The 19205-nt window shown below is 38.6% G+C and overlaps 1 protein-coding gene and 1 non-coding gene across 2 annotated transcripts in view; one reads left to right on the forward strand and one right to left on the reverse strand.

Moving 5' to 3' along the window:
* Positions 1-19205, reverse strand: part of Kcnip4 (potassium voltage-gated channel interacting protein 4) — a 1056025-nt gene that overhangs the window by 824129 nt on the left and 212691 nt on the right. The gene's annotated exons all lie outside the window — the stretch shown is intronic.
* On the forward strand, positions 1762-1869 carry LOC127206068 (U6 spliceosomal RNA). Its single transcript, XR_007832756.1, has one exon. It is a non-coding gene; the product is annotated as a U6 spliceosomal RNA (small nuclear RNA).

A 19205-nucleotide genomic window follows, 5' to 3' on the forward strand; every position in this document is an offset into this window, starting at 1 on the left:
AGTGTTTATAAAAGATGAGCATTTGATATATGTCCTAGCATATACTCAACCATGTTCATAGGAGCCTTATTCATAATAGCCAGAACCTGGAAACAGCCTAAATGTCCCTCAGTTGAAGCACGGATGAAGAAACTGTGGCACATTTACACTATGGAATACTACTCAGCTATTAAAAACAAGGAAATCCTGAAATATGTGGACAAATGGATAGAACTAGAAATTATCATAAAGAGTGCATTAACCCAGAAGCAGAAAGACTTACATGGTATATACACTCACTTATAATTGGACACTAGCCCAAATGGCATGTCCATGAAAGTTTTCACTTACCAGGAGATTGGGATAGATGTGAGGACATCCTACTGGGACTCTAGGTAAGAGAATTATAAAAGATGGGGAAAGAGAGGGACTCAGTGGGTCCTAGAAACCTACAAGAAGAACATCATGATGGGTGGATTGGGATCCAGGGGGTTCTCCTCAAACTATTGCAGTAACCAAGGACAATACAAGTAGTAAACATCGAACCTCTACTCTGATCTACCGAACGGACAAGACATTCTCCACAGTTATGTGGAAAGCGGGGACTGACTCTGACATGAACTCTGGTGCCCCATATTTGACCACGTCCCCTTGGTGGGGAGGCCTGATGGCACTCAAAGAAAGAATAAGCAGGCTACCAAGATGAGACTTGATAGCCTATGACCATATAGTGAGGGAGGAGGTCCCCCTCGGCCATAGACCTAGGGGAGGGGAATAGGGTGAAAGCAGGAGGGAGGGAGGAATGGGAGGATACAAGTGATGGGATAACAATTGAGTTGTAATCTGAATAAATTAATAAAAATTTAAAAATGTTGCAGGATAAAAAAAATGTGTCCTAGGATGCACTTCTTTTTTTCTCTTTTTTAATTAATTTATTCTTGTTACATCTCAATGGTTATCCCATCCCTTGTATCCTTCCATTCCTCCCTCCCTCCCATTTTCCCCTTATTCCCCTCCCCTATGACTGTGACTGAGGGGGAATTCCTCCCCCTTTATATGCTCATAGGGTATCAAGTCTCTTCTTGGTAGCCTGCTATCCTTCCTCTGAGTGCCACCAGGTCTCCCCCTCCAGGGGACATGGTCAAATATGAGGCACCAGAGTATGTGTGAAAGTCATACCCCACTCTCCACTCAACTGTGGAGAATGCCCTGTCCATTGGCTAGATCTGGGTAGGGGTTTGAAGTTTACCACCTGTATTGTCCTTGGCTGGTGCCTTAGTTTGAGCAGGACACCTGGGCCCAAATTTGCCTATCATAATATTCTTCTTAAGGAATTAGGAAGGCAGAGTTGAGCAAACAAAGTAGGCTTTCTTATATCAATAGCTCCCATAGTATTTTTGTGTGTAAATGTACCGGACTGCTCTTATCAGGCTGTGACCCATATTTTCAATATTTTATCAACTCTGTCTTTAGAAGAGGGCATTTAACTCCTGGGCACTTCGGTGCTTTGGGGATTTGCCTAAAACTGAAGAGCACAGAATGATTCTACATTCCTTTAAGTTCTGTCATGTGGGCATCTCTGCAGATGAGCTCTGTCTCTCTCCAAAGTCTTTGTCCTAAAACAGTATGAAGTCTAAAGTCTCTCTTTTTTTCCTTGCTACTGAAGCCCAAGTTCACCTCCACAGATGTTTGTTCCAGCTTCCATGGCCCAGACCACTATTGTGGGTAGTTCTGGTTGTATGGGATATAAAAGCAAGTGTTTCCCTTAAATGTCTGAAAATGGTGCTCACTTCGGCAGCACATATACTAAAAATTGGAACAATACAGAGAAGATTAGCATGGCCCCTGCACAATGATGACACGCAAATTCGTGAAGCGTTCCATATTTTTGAGACATAAAAGAAGCACATAGAGTGGAACTGGAAAATTTTCAGGAAAATGCAAACAACCAGATGAAAGAAATCAAAAAATCAGTTCAAGATCTGAAGACGAAAATGGATTCAATGATAAACACACAGACAGAAGAAAAACGAGAACGTGAGACCTCAGAGAAGAAGGCGAGCAACACAGAGGTGAGCTTTTCTAACAGAATCTAAGAGATGGAAGAACAAATCTTAGGTCTAGAAGATACAATCACAGATCTTGAAGCAACCATTAAGGAAAATGCGAAATCTGTAAAACTCCTGACACAAACATCCAAGAAATTAAGGTCACCATGAAAAGAAGAAACCTGAGGATAATAGGCATTGAAGAAAGAGAAGATATCAGTCTCCAAGGCCCAGAAACTATTCTCATTAAAATCATAGAAGAAAATTTCCCCAGTCTAAAAAAAGAGATGCCTATAAACATACAAGAGGCCTACAGAACACCAAATAGAATTGACCAGAAAAGAAAAACTGCCTGTCACATAATAATCAAAACACAAAACATACAGAACAAAGAAAAAATATTAAAAGCTGCAAGGGAAAAGGGCCAAATAACATTTAATGGCAAACCTATCAGAATTACCACCCGACTTCTCAGCAGAGACCATAAAAGCCAGAAGGGCCTGGACAGAGATCCTGCAACCCTAAGAGACCACAGATGCCAGGCCAGACTACTTTACCCAGCAAAACTATCAATAACCATTGATGGAGAAAACAAAATATTCCATGACAAAAACAAATTCAAACAGTACCTATCCACAATCCAGCTTTATAGAAGGTACTAGAAGGAAACTCCATCCCAAAGGGTCAGCTACAACCAAAACTACTCAGGAAATAGATAACTATCCCATGGCAAAAAACACAACTAAACAAAGGTCGACTAGAAACAACATCAAAATTAAGACTCTGAACAGTCACTGGTCATTAATATCTCTCAACATCAATGGCCTCAATTCTCCAATAAAAAGACACAGACTAACTGAATGGGTGCATAAACAAGATCCAACATTCTTCTGCATTCAAGAAACACATCTCACCCATAATGATAGGCATTACCTCAGGGTAAAATGTTGGAAAAAATATTCCAAGCAAATGGTCACAAGAAGCAAGCAGGCGTAGCCATTTTAGTATCGAACAAAATAGACTTTCAACCAAAATTAATCAAAAGGGGTGAGGAAGGACACTTCATACTCATCAAAGGTAAAGTCAACCAAGATGACATCACAATTCTGAACATCTATGCTCCCAATACAAGGGCACCCACATTTGTAAAAGATCTGCTAAAAAAGCTTAAACCACACATCGATCCCCACACAATAATAGTGGCGGACTTTAACACCCTACTCTCACTGAAGGATAAGTCATTGAAACATAAACTACACTGAGAAATAACATCATTAACCAATGCCATGGGTCAAATGGATCTAACAGATATCTATAGAACCTTTCACCCAAACAAGAAAGAATATACCTTCTTCTCTACACCGCATGGAACCTTCTCCAAAATTGATTACATCATAGGTCACAAAGCAAGCCTCAACAGATACAAGAGGATTGAAATAATACCTTGTATCCTATCAGATCACCATGCTCTTAGGCTGCAATTCAACAACAGAAATAACAAAAAGCCTACATGTACATGGAAACTAAACAACTCTCTGCTAAATGACACCTGGGTCAGGGAAGAAATAAAGAAAGAAATCAAGGAGTTTCTGATATTCAATGAAAATGAAGGAACAATGTACCCAAATTTGTGGGATACATTGAAAGCAGTGCTAAGAGGAAAATTCATAGCACTAAGTGCCTTTAAAAAGAAATTGGAAACATCGCACATAAGCATCTTAATGACACAACTGGAAGCCCTAGAAAAAAAAGAAGCAGAAACACCCAAAAGGAGTAGATGTCTGGAAATAATCAAACTCAGGGCTGAAATTAACAAATTAGAAACTAAGAAAACAGTCCAAAGAATCAACAAAACCAAGAGCTGGTTCTTTGAGAAAATCAACAAGATAGACAAACCGTTAGCCAAACTAACTAAAAGGCAGAGAGACAGTATTGAAATCAACAAAATCAGAAATGAAAAGGGAGACATAACAACAGACAATGAAGAAATACAAAGAATCATAAGACCCTAACTTTGAAGGCATATATGCCACAAAATTTGAAAATCTAAGGGAAATGGACAATTTTCTTAATCAATTTCATTTGCCAAAGTTGAGTGAAGAACAGATAAACAAGCTAAATAGTCCCATTTCCCCTACAGAAATAGAAGCAATCATTGATAGTCTCCCAACCAAAAAAAAGTCCAGGGCCAGATGGTTTCAGTGCAGAATTCTACCAGACCTTCAAGGGCAAGCTAATATCGATACTCTTCAAGTTACTCCAAAAGATAGAAATGGATGGAACATTACCAAATTCATTCTATGAGGCCATAGTCACATTGATAACTAAACCTCACAAAGACTCTACAAAGAAAGAGAATTTCAGACCAATTTCTCTTATGAACATCGATGCAAAAATACTAAATAAAATACTTGCAAAATGAATACAAGAACACATCAAAGATATCATTCATCGTGACCAAGTAGGCTTCATTCCAGGCATGCAGGGATGGTTTAATATACAGAAATCCATCAATGTAATCCACCATATAAACATACTGAAAATAAAAAACCACATGATCATCTCTTTAGATGCAGAGAAAGTATTCGATAAAATCCAACACCCATTCATGTTTAAAGTTTTAGAGAGATCGGGGATACAAGGCACTTTTCTCAACATAATAAAGGCTATATACAGCAAGTAATAGCCAAAATCAAAGTAAATGGTGAGATTCTCAAGGAAATTCCTCTAAAATTGGGAACAAGGCAAGGCTGCCCACTCTCTCCATAGCTCTTCAATATAGTACTCGAAGTTCTAGCCAGAGCAATAAGACAACAAAAGGAGATCAAGGGTATCCAAATGGGAAAGGAGGAAGTCAAATTATCCCTGTTTGCAGATGATATGATAATGTACATAAGTGGCCCTCAAATTTCACCAGAGAACTCCTACAACTGATAAACACCTTCAGCAAATTAGCTGGATACAAAATTAACTCAAAAAAGTCTGTAGCCTTCCTATACACAAATGACAAGCTTGCAGAGGAAGAAATTAGGAAAGCCACACCCTTCACATTAGCCACAAGCAATATAAAATATCTAGGAGTCACTCTAACTAAGCAAGTGAAGGAGTTGTTTGAAAAAAAATTCAAAACTCTGAAGAAAGAGATTGAAGATGACCTGAGAAGATGGAATGATCTTCCTTGCTCATGGATAGTAATTAAAACAGCTTGGTACTGGCACACTAACAGGCTGGTTTATCCGTGGAATTGAATCGAAGACCCAGATATGAATCCACACACATATGGTCACTTGATTTTCGACAAAGAAGCCAAATCCATTCAATGGAAAAAGGATAGCATCTTCAACAAATGGTGCTGCTCTAACTGAAGGTCTATGTGTAAAAAAATGCAACTGGACCCATATTTTTCACCTTGCACAAAACTCAAATCCAACTGGATTAAAGACCTCAACATAAAACCACAGACACTAAGTGAGTTAGAAGAAAAAGTGGGGAAGAGCCTGGAACATATTGGCATAGGAAACAACTTCCGGAACAGAACACCAACAGCCCAGGCCTTAATGTCAACCATTAATAAATGGGACCTCATGAGGCTGAGAAGCTTCTGTAAGGCAGGAGACACTGTCAAGAGAACAAAGCGACAGCCTACAGACTGGGAAAAAATCTTCACCAACCCTACATCTGACAAAGGTCTAATATCCAAAATATATAAAGAACTCAAGAAATTAAACACCACCAAACCGAATAACCCAATTGAGAAATGGGGCTTGGAACTAAACAGAGAATTCTCAACAGAGGAGTATCAAATGGCTGAGAAACACTTAAAGAAATGCTCAACCTCCTTGGTCATCAGGGAAATGCAAATCAAAACAACTCTGAGATTCCATCTTACACCCATCAGAATGGCTAAGATCAAAAACTCAAGTGACACCACATGCTGGTGAGGATGTGGGGAGAGAGGAACACTCCTTCATTGCTGGTGGGAATGCAAACTAGTACAGCCACGTTGGAAATATATCTGGTGCTATCTCAGAAAAATGGGAATAGGGCTTCCTCAAGACCCAGCTATTCCACTCCTTGGAATATACCCAGAAGATGCTCCAGCACACAACAAGAAACTTTGCTCAACCATGTTCATAGCAGCCTTATTCTTTTTTTTTTTTTTTTTTTTTTTTTTTTTTTTTTTTTTTTTTTTTTTTTATTATTATTTTTTTTTATTAATTTATTCTTGTTACATCTCAATGTTTATCCCATCCCTTGTATCCTCCCATTCCTCCCCCCCCCCATTTTCCCATTATTCCCTCCCCTATGACTGTTCCTGAGGGGATTACGTCCCCCTATATATTCTCATAGGGTATCAAGTCTCTTCTTGGCTACTTGCTGTCCTTCTCTGAGTGCCACCAGGTCTCCCCCTCCAGGGGACATGGTCAAATGTGAGGCACCAGAGTATGTGAGAAAGTCGTATCACACTCTCCACTCAACTGTGGAGAATATTCTGACCATTGGCTAGATCTGGGAAGGGGTTTAAAGTTTACCTCCTGTATTGTCCTTGGCTGGTGCCTTAGTTTGAGCGGGACCCCTGGGCCCAAATCTGCCTATCATATTGTTCTACTTGTAGATTTCTAGGACCCTCTGGATCCTTTTATTTTGCTGTTCTCCCATGCGTCTCTCATTTAGAGTCCCAATAGGATGCCTTCCCCTCTGTCCCAGTTTCCTGGTAAGTGAAGGCTTTCGTGGGACATGCCCCTTGGGCTAGTATGCAGATATAAGTGAGTATATACCATTTGATTCTTTCTGCTTCTGGGTTAACTCACTCATTATGATCATTTCTAGCTCAATCCATTTATCCACAAATTTCGGGAATTCCTTGTTTTTAATAGCTGAGTAGTATTCCATAGTGTATATGTACCACAGTTTCTTTATTCTTAATAGCCAGATCATGGAAACAGCCTAAGTGTCCCTCAGTAGAAGAATGGATAAAGAAACTGTGCTACATATATACTAGGGAATACTACTTAGCTATTAAAATCACGGAATTCTTAAAATTTGTGGATAAATGGATTGAGCTAGAAATGATCATAATGAGTGAGTTAACCAAGAAGCAGAAAGACTCAAATAGTATATACTCACTTATATCTGCATACTAGCCCAAGGGGCATGTCCCACGAAAGCCTTCACCTACCAGGAAACTGGGACAGAGGGGAGGACATCCTTTTGGGACTCCAGATGAGGAGAAGCATGGGAGAATGGCAAAGTAGAAGGATCCAGAGGGTTCTAGAAACCTACAAGTAGAACATTATGATAGGCAGATTTGGGCCCAGGGGTCCTACTCAAACTAAGGCACCAGCCAAGGACAATACAGGCGGTAAACTTTAAACCCCTACCCATATCTAGTCAATGATCAGAACACTCTCCACACTTGAGTGGAGAGTGGGATATGACTTTCTCACGTACTCTGGTGCCTCACATTTGACCATGGTCCCTGGAGGGGGAGACCTGGAGGCACTCATAGGAAGGACAGCAGGTTACCAAGAAGAGACTTGATACCCTATGAGCATATACAGAGGGAGGTAATCCCCCTCAGGAACAGTCATAGGGGAGGGGAGTAAGGGGAAAAGGGGAGGGAGGGAAGAATGGGAGAATACAAGGGATGGGATAACCATTGAGATGTAACAAGAATATATTAATAATAAAAAATTTTAAAAAACAAAAAAAAGTCTGAAAATGCACTATTAAGCAATTTAGTTTTCTTCCCCGCCCCCCTCCTTATCACAAAGAGATAAGATGAACATCCTGCGGTTCTCTTCTATCTGCTACTTGTGACTCTGTTCAAGTCAGTTGTGATGTCTAAGCTTTCCCGTCCTTGGGAGCAAAGGCAACTGATTGTATCTACCCAATAGACATAACCTAACTTCTCATGAGAGTTTAACGGGAAAAGTCTATATACAAGACATTGAAAGGTATCTATTTTATAGATGCTTTGCCAAATGAAGTTCTATTGCAGCTTTCTTTTTATTACCAGTTCACTAATGGGGAAGATCATTTTTCTCAAACAATACCAAAGAGACTGAAGGGAGCATTCTAAGTCCCAGCGAACACATGATAGAATCTTCTTGAATACTGCTGCAATCAATTTTATTTAAAAACAAAACAGTGTATATTCCTAGGAGTGGAATAGCTGGGTCTTGAGGAAGCCCTATTCCCATTTTTCTGAGATAGCACCAGATAGATTTCCAAAGTGGCTGTACTAGTTTGCATTCCCACCAGCAATGAAGGAGTGTTCCTCTCTCCCCACATCCTCGCCAGCATGTGGTGTCGCTTGAATTTTTGATCTTAGCCATTCTGATGGGTGTAAGATGGAATCTCAGAGTTGTTTTGATTTGCATTTCCCTGATGACTAAGGAGGTTGAGCATTTCTTTAAGTGTTTCTCAGCCATTTGATACTCCTCTGTTGAGAATTCTCTGTTTAGTTCCAAGCCCCATTTCTCAATTGGGTTATTCGGTTTGGTGGTGTTTAATTTCTTGAGTTCTTTATATATTTTGGATATTAGACCTTTGTCAGATGTAGGGTTGGTGAAGATTTTTTCCCAGTCTGTAGGCTGTCGCTTTGTTCTCTTGACAGTGTCTCCTGCCTTACAGAAGCTTCTCAGCCTCATGAGGTCCCATTTATTAATGGTTGACATTAAGGCCTGGGCCGTTGGTGTTCTGTTCAGGAAGTTGTCTCCTGTGCCAATATGTTTCAGGCTCTTTCCCACTTTTTCTTCTAAGTGGCTTAGTGTCTCTGGTTTTATGTTGAGGTCTTTAATCCAGTTGGATTTGAGTTTTGTGCAAGGTGACAATATGGGTCCAGTTTCATTTTTTTTACACATAGACCTCCAGTTAGACCAGCACCATTTGTTGAAGATGCTATCCTTTTTCCATTGAATGGATTTGGCTTCTTTGTCAAAATCAAGTGACCATATGTGTGTGGATTCCTATCTGGGTCTTCGATTCGATTCCACTGATCAACCAGCCTGTTGCTGTGCCAGTACCATGCTGTTTTAAGTACTATTGCTTTATAGTACAGTTTGAGATCAGGTATGGAGATGTTCCTCCGGAGCATCTTTTATTGTACAAGATTGTTTTAGCTATTCTGGGTTTTTTGTTTTTCCATATGAAGTTCAGAATTGAACTTTCAATGTCTTTAAAAAATTGTGTAGTTATTTTGATAGGGATTGCATTGAATCTGTAGATTGCTTTTGGTAGGATGGCCATTTTTTACTATGTTAATTCTCCCGATCCATGAGCAAGGAAGATCACGCCATCTTCTCAGGTCATCTTCAATCTCTTTCTTCAGAGTTTGAAATTTTTTTCATACAAGTCCTTCACTTGCTTAGTTAGGGTAACTCCTAGATATTTTATATTGCTTGTGGCTAATGTGAAGGGTGTGGTTTTCCTAATTTCTTCCTCTGTAAGCTTGTCATTTGTGTATAGGAAGGCTACAAGACTTTTTTGAGTTAATTTGTATCCAGCCAATTTGCTGAAGGTGTTTATCAGCTTTAGGAGTTCTCTGGTGGAGTTTGAGGGTCACTTATGTACACTATCATATCATCTGCAAAGAGGGATAATTTGACTTCCTCCTTTCCCATTTGGATACCCTTGATCTCCTTTTGTTGTCTTATTGCTCTGGCTAGAACTTCGAGTACAGCACACAACAAGAAAATTTGCTCAACCATGTTCATAGCAGCCTTATTCATAATAGCCAGAACATGGAAACAGCCTAAGTGTCCCTCAGTAGAAGAGTGGATAAAGAAACTGTGGTACATATACACTATGGAATACTACTCAGCTATTAAAAACAAGGAATTCCCGAAATTTGTGGATAAATGGATTGAGCTAGAAATGATCATAATGAGTGAGTTAACCCAGAAGCAGAAAGAATCAAATGGTATATACTCACTTATATCTGCATACTAGCCCAAGGGGCATGTCCCACGAAAGCCTTCACTTACCAGGAAACTGGGACAGAGGGGAAGGCATCCTATTGGGACTCTAAATGAGAGACGCATGGGAGAACAGCAAAATAAAAGATCCAGAGGGTCCTAGAAATCTACAAGTAGAACAATATGATAGGCAGATTTGGGCCCAGGGGTCCCGCTCAAACTAAGGCACCAGCCAAGGACAATACAGGAGGTAAACTTTAAACCCCTTCCCAGATCTAGCCAATGGTCAGAATATTCTCCACAGTTGAGTGGAGAGTGTGATACGACTTTCTCACATACTCTGGTGCCTCACATTTGACCATGTCCCCTGGAGGGGGAGACCTGGTGGCACTCAGAGGAAGGACAGCAAGTAGCCAAGAAGAGACTTGATACCCTATGAGAATATATAGGGGGACGTAATCCCCCTCAGGAACAGTCATAGGGGAGGGGGAATAATGGGAAAATGGGGGGGGAGGAATGGGAGGATACAAGGGATGGGATAAACATTGAGATGTAACAAGAATAAATTAATAAAAAAAAAAAAAAAAAAAAAACCCTTGCTTTAAACGCCAAGAAAAAAAAAAACAAACAAACAAAACAGTGGCATTTAAGTTGGCTCATTTTTTTAGGAGAACAGGAAACATAAGTACATCTTTATTTTTTGTCATGTTCCTTAGTCGGCTGTGATTATTGTGATAAAACAACATGACCACAAACAGCTTTGGGGAACAAAACATTCCTTTGACTTACATGTCCACATCACAGTCTACCTTCAAGGGAAGACAGAGCACTAGGCAGGACCTGGAGGCAGAGATTGAAGTGGTTACCATGGAAGAATGCTGTTTACTGCCTTGCTCCTTGTGACTTACTCAGCCTGGATACAACCCAAGGCCATCTGCCTTGGAATGGCATCATCTACAGTGGGCTGGGCCTTCCCACATCAATCATTAAGAAAATGTCCCACATGCTTGCTCATAAGCTAGTTTGAGGGCATATTTTCTTAACTGAGGTTCCCTCTTCATACATGACTCCAGCTTGTATCTAGTTGGGGAAAAAAAGTCAACCTGCACATTATGTAAATACAGTTTTAAGATTCAGTAGAGGGATTGACAGATTATTATATTTCATCAATTAATTCATTCTGAAAGATCATAACCCTGAATGAAAATGGTGTATGTAAGCATTATAACTAAAAGTCTAAAGATTTCATTTAACTTTGAAGTTGCTACTGATCTAAAATCAACTTAGAACTCCATAGCAGATGCATTGGACATAGGCTGTCTCTAAGACATCAGCCTCTTTCCAATCAGAAAACTGGGATGTAAAATTATTTTATAATCTAAAAACATAGCCTAATGTCATTTTCTCAGTTTTGAGGTACTAGTTCCCTTTGATAATAATATGAAAATTCTAAACTTTCTCCCAAAATTAATGGATATTATTCAATAATGACTATATTTCTATGTTCCTGGTGGTAGGCTGGAAACCATCCATCTTTCTTGTCCTGGGCATATCGTCTAATTTACACTCTCCCTAGGTATTTGTCTACCTGCCAATCTCCCTTGTTCTTTGTTCGAGAATTGCCTTATTGGAAAATCCTTATCTGAAATGCAGGACATAGGAGAGGAAGGACAGAGAGAAAAGGGATAGGGGAAGATAAAACAGAAAGGTAAGAAAATTAGAGAGACTGAGTGAAGTTAGAGAAAAGAGGTAAAAACAGAAAGGATTGAAGGAAGAAGGGAGACACATGGGGAAGGGAGAGAGGAAGGATTTCCAGAAAGGATAAGAAGGAACTGAAAGCAGGGAATAGGATTTTGCAGCCTTTGACATTTTGATAAGTAGGTTCTGAGAGACAGCTCTTTCATGCTTCTCAACCTCCTTACCCACTCTGCACATCCACTCTGAGATAAAGAAAATGCAGCTGAGGACAGTCTGACCTATGGCTTCTAAAGTTATCTGTTTGTGTCTTGTATTTTATAGTACCAAGTTTTATATATCAACCTACTTCCATTTCTGGTGGCAAACAATTCTTTTGGGGGATGAATGAGAAGACAGCATCCTAGTTAGTGAACTGGAACAAAATCCTCCTATGCCACTTTCATTGTCCTGTCCTCAGACCCTGGTATTCACAGTCTGTCTTTCCCAATTCTGCTACAGGATACATTGCTTTCAATTCAGTTTCAGAAATGTGGGTTGAGATTCTTAGGGCTGCCTTTATATCAAGCTCAAGAAACAGGAAAATGCTATCTGCTCCAAAAATTGTGTGGGGGTGCAAATGTCAAGGATGAGGCACATCACTCACAGAGGTACCAACTGGAAAATTATCACCTAAAAATTAATTTGTTTTCCTCTTGAAAAGATCTACCATTTTATGATTTGCTTTTTATTTTTTTCTTTGTGCTTCTGGTACTATAATTGCAAGGAAAAAAAAAAGATCTTCACTTAGCTCTTACATTATTCATCCAAACATTCATTCAAACATTTATTAAAGGAACTGTAGAATCAGGTTACTTTGATAGAATTTCTCTGATATCTCTACAATCAGCATTAAAGTCATTGGAAGTCTAGCTAAGTAGAAGAACTAGAAGCAATTACTGTGGAACATTTATTAATAGGGCCATGGGAGAAATATCTTTTCAAATGAGTTCCATTTCATAGGTTTCATTAAAGTTGACGATAATTTTTTTAAATTTTGAGATGTATTTATTTAATGTGTACTAGTGTTTGTCTGTGCTTGTGCATGTATACCACATGCACACTTGGTACCTGCCGAGTTCAGAAAAATAAAAAGTTATTGTGAGCCACCAAATGGGTCTGATAAATGAACCCAGGTCCACTAAAGTAGCAACAAGTATGCTTAAGGATTAAGCTATCTGTAGACACAACAATACATTCTTGATCAGCTATGATGGTGAGACACCAGTGTAGGGTACCACAAATTTAATCCTTCAACAGTGTGGTGCAGTACGTGTATAGGGCAAACCTAATACCTTTAAGCTTTTCTATGAAAACATGAGAATTTTTAGTTATATAAAGGCCCCAACGAGAGGAGATATTATATAAAATTGAGGAGCTTAATTATTAGAGGTTCTGATGGATAGTTCATTGCAATAAAAAAGTAAACTGAGTTCCTATGTTCTGCATTCAATGTGCCTAACCCATTCAAATTTCTTTAACTACAAAATTGGTCCTGACTCTTTTATGCCATGCTAAAATAACTTTGTTAATGAACTCGCGGGGTTATGACCAAATCTTCACTTCTCCAAATTATGACTGTTGGTCTTCCTTCTGGGGTGACTATTAATAGTCAGTATGTCTCCATGAATACCTTCTAAGAGATGCGTTTGAACTAAACCTAAATGAAGTGAAGCAAGTTCTGTGCCAAGCCATTTTGTCTATTGTCCACGTGGAGGTTAACCCATCAGCTGGAGTACCCCAGATTATGTTCCTCTATCTGATGCACTTCAAAATCTTAGTTTCCTCTCATGTACCCACAACTGCCCCAGGGTAGGGTAACTTAGTAGAAATACTAGTTTGGGTCAAATAATTTCTGATTGGGGTTACTGCTCTGAGTAGAGTCAGAGATGTAGCCATGTCCCTGACCTCTCTCTGCTAAGTTCCAAAAATCTGTTGCAGCCAAACATTTTGCCAGGCGTGTTCCTTTGGGAAGCGTTTCATACATGAGATGCATCATGAACTTGAAGGATGAAACTTGGAGTCTGTCTCTGAGCCTCACGGGCTTAACTTTTTACATAGTTTTGGCAATATTGACAGCATAATATCTATATGTTAGTCACATTGTTTCTCTGGAATCTTTGGAAGTACAAAGTTAAATTAAATACAAGAAGACTTAACATAGAAATGTTATGACCAATAAGAAAATCTGAGCCATTGTTTAGGTAAGAATTGGGTTTGCCAGGAACTAGACTACTATACTTCCCAAAATAAACCCCACCTTGAAAGCCGTAGCCACTATACTTAATTATAGACATGCTTGTGGTGCAAAAAAGAAGAGATAATAGTTCATCATTTCACATGTTTGATTATTTTCTTTACAGTAATGAACACATTAGAGCGTTTTTATGTTAGCTCATGTACTGAGTGTGATGAGTGTGTTTTTTAATATATTTTATTAATTTATTCATATTACATCTCAATTGTTAGCCCATCCTTTGTATTCTCCCATTCCTCCCTCCCTCCCATTTTCCCCTTACTCCCCTCCCCTATGACTGTGACTGAGGGGGACCTCCTCTCCCTGTATATGTTCATAGGGTATCAAGTCTCTTCTTGGTAGCCTGGTTTTTAATGTCAAACCTTGGTCTCTGTTCACTGATACCCTCCTACCTCCCTACTGAATAGAGCCTTATTTAGAATACATGTTTTATAAATAAAATACTTATCAGTTTAGTTAAATGTATACCTATTCTGGTTAAGTCATATAGGACTGCTATTTTATAGGTAAAATTTTTATCTAAATATTACTAAATTCTTAACATAGGAAAACATGATACAGACTCCCAAGTCATCCTTCCAAAGTGAGCTTATTAAAAATTATATAAAACTATTCATTTCTAGTTTACTAATTTATAAATGGTATTACATGAATAGTCTTATGATCGTGGACACCTAAGAACATGGCATGTAGCTGACAAACATGCATAGCATGAGGTATCTATTACTTCATAAGGTAAAACTCTAACTAGTGAATGAGTAAGAAAATTAAGTTATGAATTTAATGAGTAAATCTATTTCTAAAAGCCCTTGCTGACTCCTCATTCGGAATATCCTCTCTGTGAACATTAGTTCACTCCTGTTTCAGATTCAATGATTGTCTCTACTAGCTTTCTAATTGCTTACAGACTAATACATAATACACACTATGTTTGTCATTCTTAGGTTGACAAGACTCAGCAGCAAGTTCACAAGCATGACAGTCCAGAGACTCACCTTAGACTTAAGTACACAACTGCCACTTTAACTAATAATCTACAAAGAAAGAACCTTTTCAGTAGTGATCCTACTAGAGTTGCTAATCACTGGTGGTGGGAATACTAGAAACCACTGAGATGGAGGATGCAGTGCACGAAGTAATTTAAGAGTACAAGCCAAGAAGTTAAAGGAGACAGAGACCTAATTATATTAAGCAACCAGGAATTCTGGAACAAACTCATTTGATCACAGGCACATAAAGAAATATAAAAGAATCAATTTAAATTTATTATGTGCCTGCTGCTAGTTCAGCTGCTGCTAACAGACGCTTTGTGGAGAACCTATGGAGAGAAAAGCATTCTGATACTTTTTCCTGGTATGAACTTGGGGAGATGGTGTTATCAAAAAAAAAAAAAAACCTGAGTAGAAATGTGTGGTAGATCAGGGCCAAGTTTTGTTTTACTTCAGAGATGCTTAATCTAGCAAGCATTTGATAAACATATTGGAGAAACGGATAAATGCCGATATCCTGTGCACCCTCGAATCTACAGTGAGCTATAGAGAGGCCTTCCACTTATCAACAGTAAAGAGAAGGAACTTGGGGCATACAATAGAAAAGGCATCATGAGGGAGTCTGGCACTTTATATCTTTCTGCTTTCCTTAGCATCAGATAATTCACTAGCTAGTGCTGGCTGAGCAGTAACTTATCACCTTTGATGCTCCTTTTAATCCAGTCCCCCTTCTGTGGCTCAGGAAGTATACAAGAGGCCATCTGCACTTAAACCACATAAAAGATTTCCCATAGTGAACTGATGTCTCCAATCTTCCCAGGGATAACTATGTGGGAAAGAAATAAAAGAAAATATGCAAAGTTTAAGGACAATTGAAACCTCATAGCGTACAGACATTAAAGAAAATTTGAATTAGATTCCATTTTTCTGGTTTTTATGTTTAAATGCTGCAAAGTTTCTTTCTATGCTGTATTTTAAGTGATCTATGATTATCACCCTGTTCTCGGATTTGAATAATTATGCTACATAGTAGAAGGGGATGATTCAGAGCAATTATATAACACTACTGTTTGAATTCAGAATTTGATTGAACCATCCAGTGAGCTGATGCCAGTGATCATGTGCACAGCACTTTTTCTAGATTATCTAGATTTATATTCTAACTCTGCCTTCATGAGCTGTGACTCCAGCCAAGTTACTTGGCTTTTATACATCAAGGGATAATGACTGATTATTTCTGCTTTGGGAAACTTACAATAATTTATATTTACTTATTTGTGTTTGCCTCGTTCTTCAAATTCCAACAATAGATGGTTTTGAAATTAAGAATCATAAGAGGAAACTGCTAACTCTGAGTGACAAGGCTTCAATTGAGATGGATACTTTGACCCAGCCACCATCTTTACTGTTATGCTTAAGAAGTTCTATGTCAACTAGAATCTTAATTTTTAAACAGTGGGAAAGATGTATTAGCAAATAAAGAGTGTCTGTTGACACGTACATATTAGAGTCACATTCTTCACCAACAGACTTGGGATGGCATGCAATAGTTCACACCCTCTCATGCCTCCCTTTCCTTCTCATCACCACCTTGGGCTGATGCCCTCAGATTTCACCTCAATACATTCACTACTATTTTTACTGATATTCCAACAAAGCACAGCTGTAAACTCAGCAATTACTATTCACATAGTCTACATGATTCATTCCTTCTTCCATAATAATAAAGTAATACAGAGTCGCCTTCATGACCACATTAAAGTTAATTTCCTCCAAATGACAAGCCATATTCATGAGGCATGACTCTGCACGCCTTGGAACTTGTCTCTGAAGAGGTTCAGTGCAAGGGCTTATGTGTGTTATTTGTGAGTATATTTCACTGCTATAAAGAGAGACACATTCTTTTCTTCCAAAGGTATGCATTTTCTGGTTTGCACTAAAAACTTAGACTCCTTAGGAACGTAAATGTCATATTCAATCAAATTACTAATCCATTGAGCTTATTATTCTACCTTTCACCAGCATAAATGAGCTATTTTATGAAAAAAACCCATTCATTTATTCAGTGTACTGATAGGTGATGAAAAAAGGTATAAAAATGACTTCATGGTTCAACATTTTAGACCCTCATAATCCTAACTGGGAAAAGAGCAAGGGAGGTGAGCCAAAAAGGGGAAGAGAAATATGTTCAGAGTAGGCATTACTAAAATGAGCTTGTGATAAAAGTTAGGAAATGGGTAGATTTTCTGCCAGTAGCTAGGGAAGAGAAGAAGGAAGTTCTGAAGACAGAGTAAACAGCTCTTGAGCCCGGCACATAGATGACCCTGGCGAAGGATGGAAACTAGAAGGCAGGTGCTCTTTCCCTGGCCAAATTCATTTTTATTTTTAGTTAGCATAAGCAGATTTACTTCCAACACAATTTTGACAACCACTAGGGTTTCCAGATGAGAATAGAAAAATCACGAGTCAATTCAAATAATCAAAGCAAATTTGGCAAGGTCTTGTGGTTGCTGCTGTGCTGTTTCCCCGACTGTAGTGAGAACCAGCAGACATCTGGCTCTCTTGCCAGTTTCTATGCATGTGGCCTGATGTGCTCTCTGTAGTCTTGCTGAATTGTGCTCTCATGACCACTTTACTGTGCATATTTACATTTTATAATAGTTTTACATCCTAGGTTAATATATTTGTGCTACTTTATGATTAAAAATAACTCTAATAATTATGACTGTATCTAATGCTATAAAGAGAAAGCCATGGCTGTTCAAGGAGGTGCATGCCAGTAATCCCAGCACTCACGAGGCTAAGGCCGAAGGATGATGCATTTGAAGTCAACCCAACTTCATAAAAGACTCTCTCGAAAAATGGGAGCAAGGTAAACGTGATGGCATGCACCTTTAATCCCAGCACTCAGGGATGCAAAGGCAGATGGATATCAGTGAGTTTGAGGCCAGCGTGGTCTACAAAGTGAGTCCAGGGGACACAAGGCTACACAGAGAAACCCTGTCTGGAGAAGCAGAAAGAAAACATGGGGTGAAGAGAGAGAGAGAAAGGGAGATCATGGGTTAAAAAAGAGTCTCCATATTTTCTGTCATCATAAAGATCAATGTCTTCAGACAGAAAGACCAATGTCTATAGGATTCTCAGTCTGTCTACCCAGAAACTTAGAAACATAGTGGGCATAGATTTCCGTTTGTTGCTTTATGCCTTGTTCTATTTGTTTTAAATAAAACATGGTTTCATTCAGATTATGTGTTTCTTATTTCTTTAAACATCTTGGCAGAGATTTCCCTTTTTAAAAAAAAGTACAATGCGCTGCTAAAATTTACTACAATGTGAACTTTGCTTCGAATAGACAGGGTGCCCAGGATCTGAATTAGAGAAATGCTAGAACAGCCATTTTTGTGGTTTACAGTCCTCACTTTTCTATATACTACATTTGCTTGTAACAAGTTTTTTTTATTCATAGGTAGTTAAATTGGAAGTGAGGCTTTCTATGAATATAACAAAGTATTTGTGTATTGTTTGTCTCCAGTAATGCATAACTAACTTCCAATGGTGTAAAGAAGAAATATAGGGATTAACATGGCCCGTGGAGCAAGGGACTCTTGGCAAATAGAAGTTTAAAGGTTTAAAGTTTACAAAACAATGAACTCATAATTAGTGTGGAATAGAAAACCTGGTTTCTATGGATAGCCAGTCTGTCATGCATATAGCCATGAGATCATGCATTTTAAAACGCAGAGATGTAAACTATTGATCACTTGCATATTCTACCCTCTAAGACAAGTCAAAGACTCTCTTCCGAAGCTAATAGATTGAAAAAAATATAAGACATTAACAGAGTAGGTTCTTGGAACTTTATTTGTTTGTGACATTTTGCATATAAATGACTTCAGATTGTGAACAATATACTATTTTGAGTTAAGTTTTAAGTCTTTTTCCTCTCTGTAAGATTGTTGATGCCTCAGTAGGTCGCAATTTTATTTTAATCTCTATGAAAGTAGTCTAATGTGTTGCTCAAACATTTTTATATGTAGATCTTATGCAGACTGGAAGGAATACTCCATGGAAGTTTTGAATGAGCATGGAGCCTTCATGAATGATAACAAGCAAGCAGTCAAGGCTTTGAGTATCTGGGATCTACGCATCTCTATCGCTTTGATCAATTGTACCTGTACAGACTAGTACAGAGCCTTGATAATGTAAGGAGCCTCAGAAATCATTCCTGAGAATCAATGAGCTGGAGAAAGAAATAAAACCATAACTTGTACTCCAGTTT

Source organism: Acomys russatus, chromosome 22, assembly GCF_903995435.1.
Source record: "Acomys russatus chromosome 22, mAcoRus1.1, whole genome shotgun sequence".
Taxonomy (NCBI): Eukaryota; Metazoa; Chordata; class Mammalia; order Rodentia; family Muridae; genus Acomys; species Acomys russatus.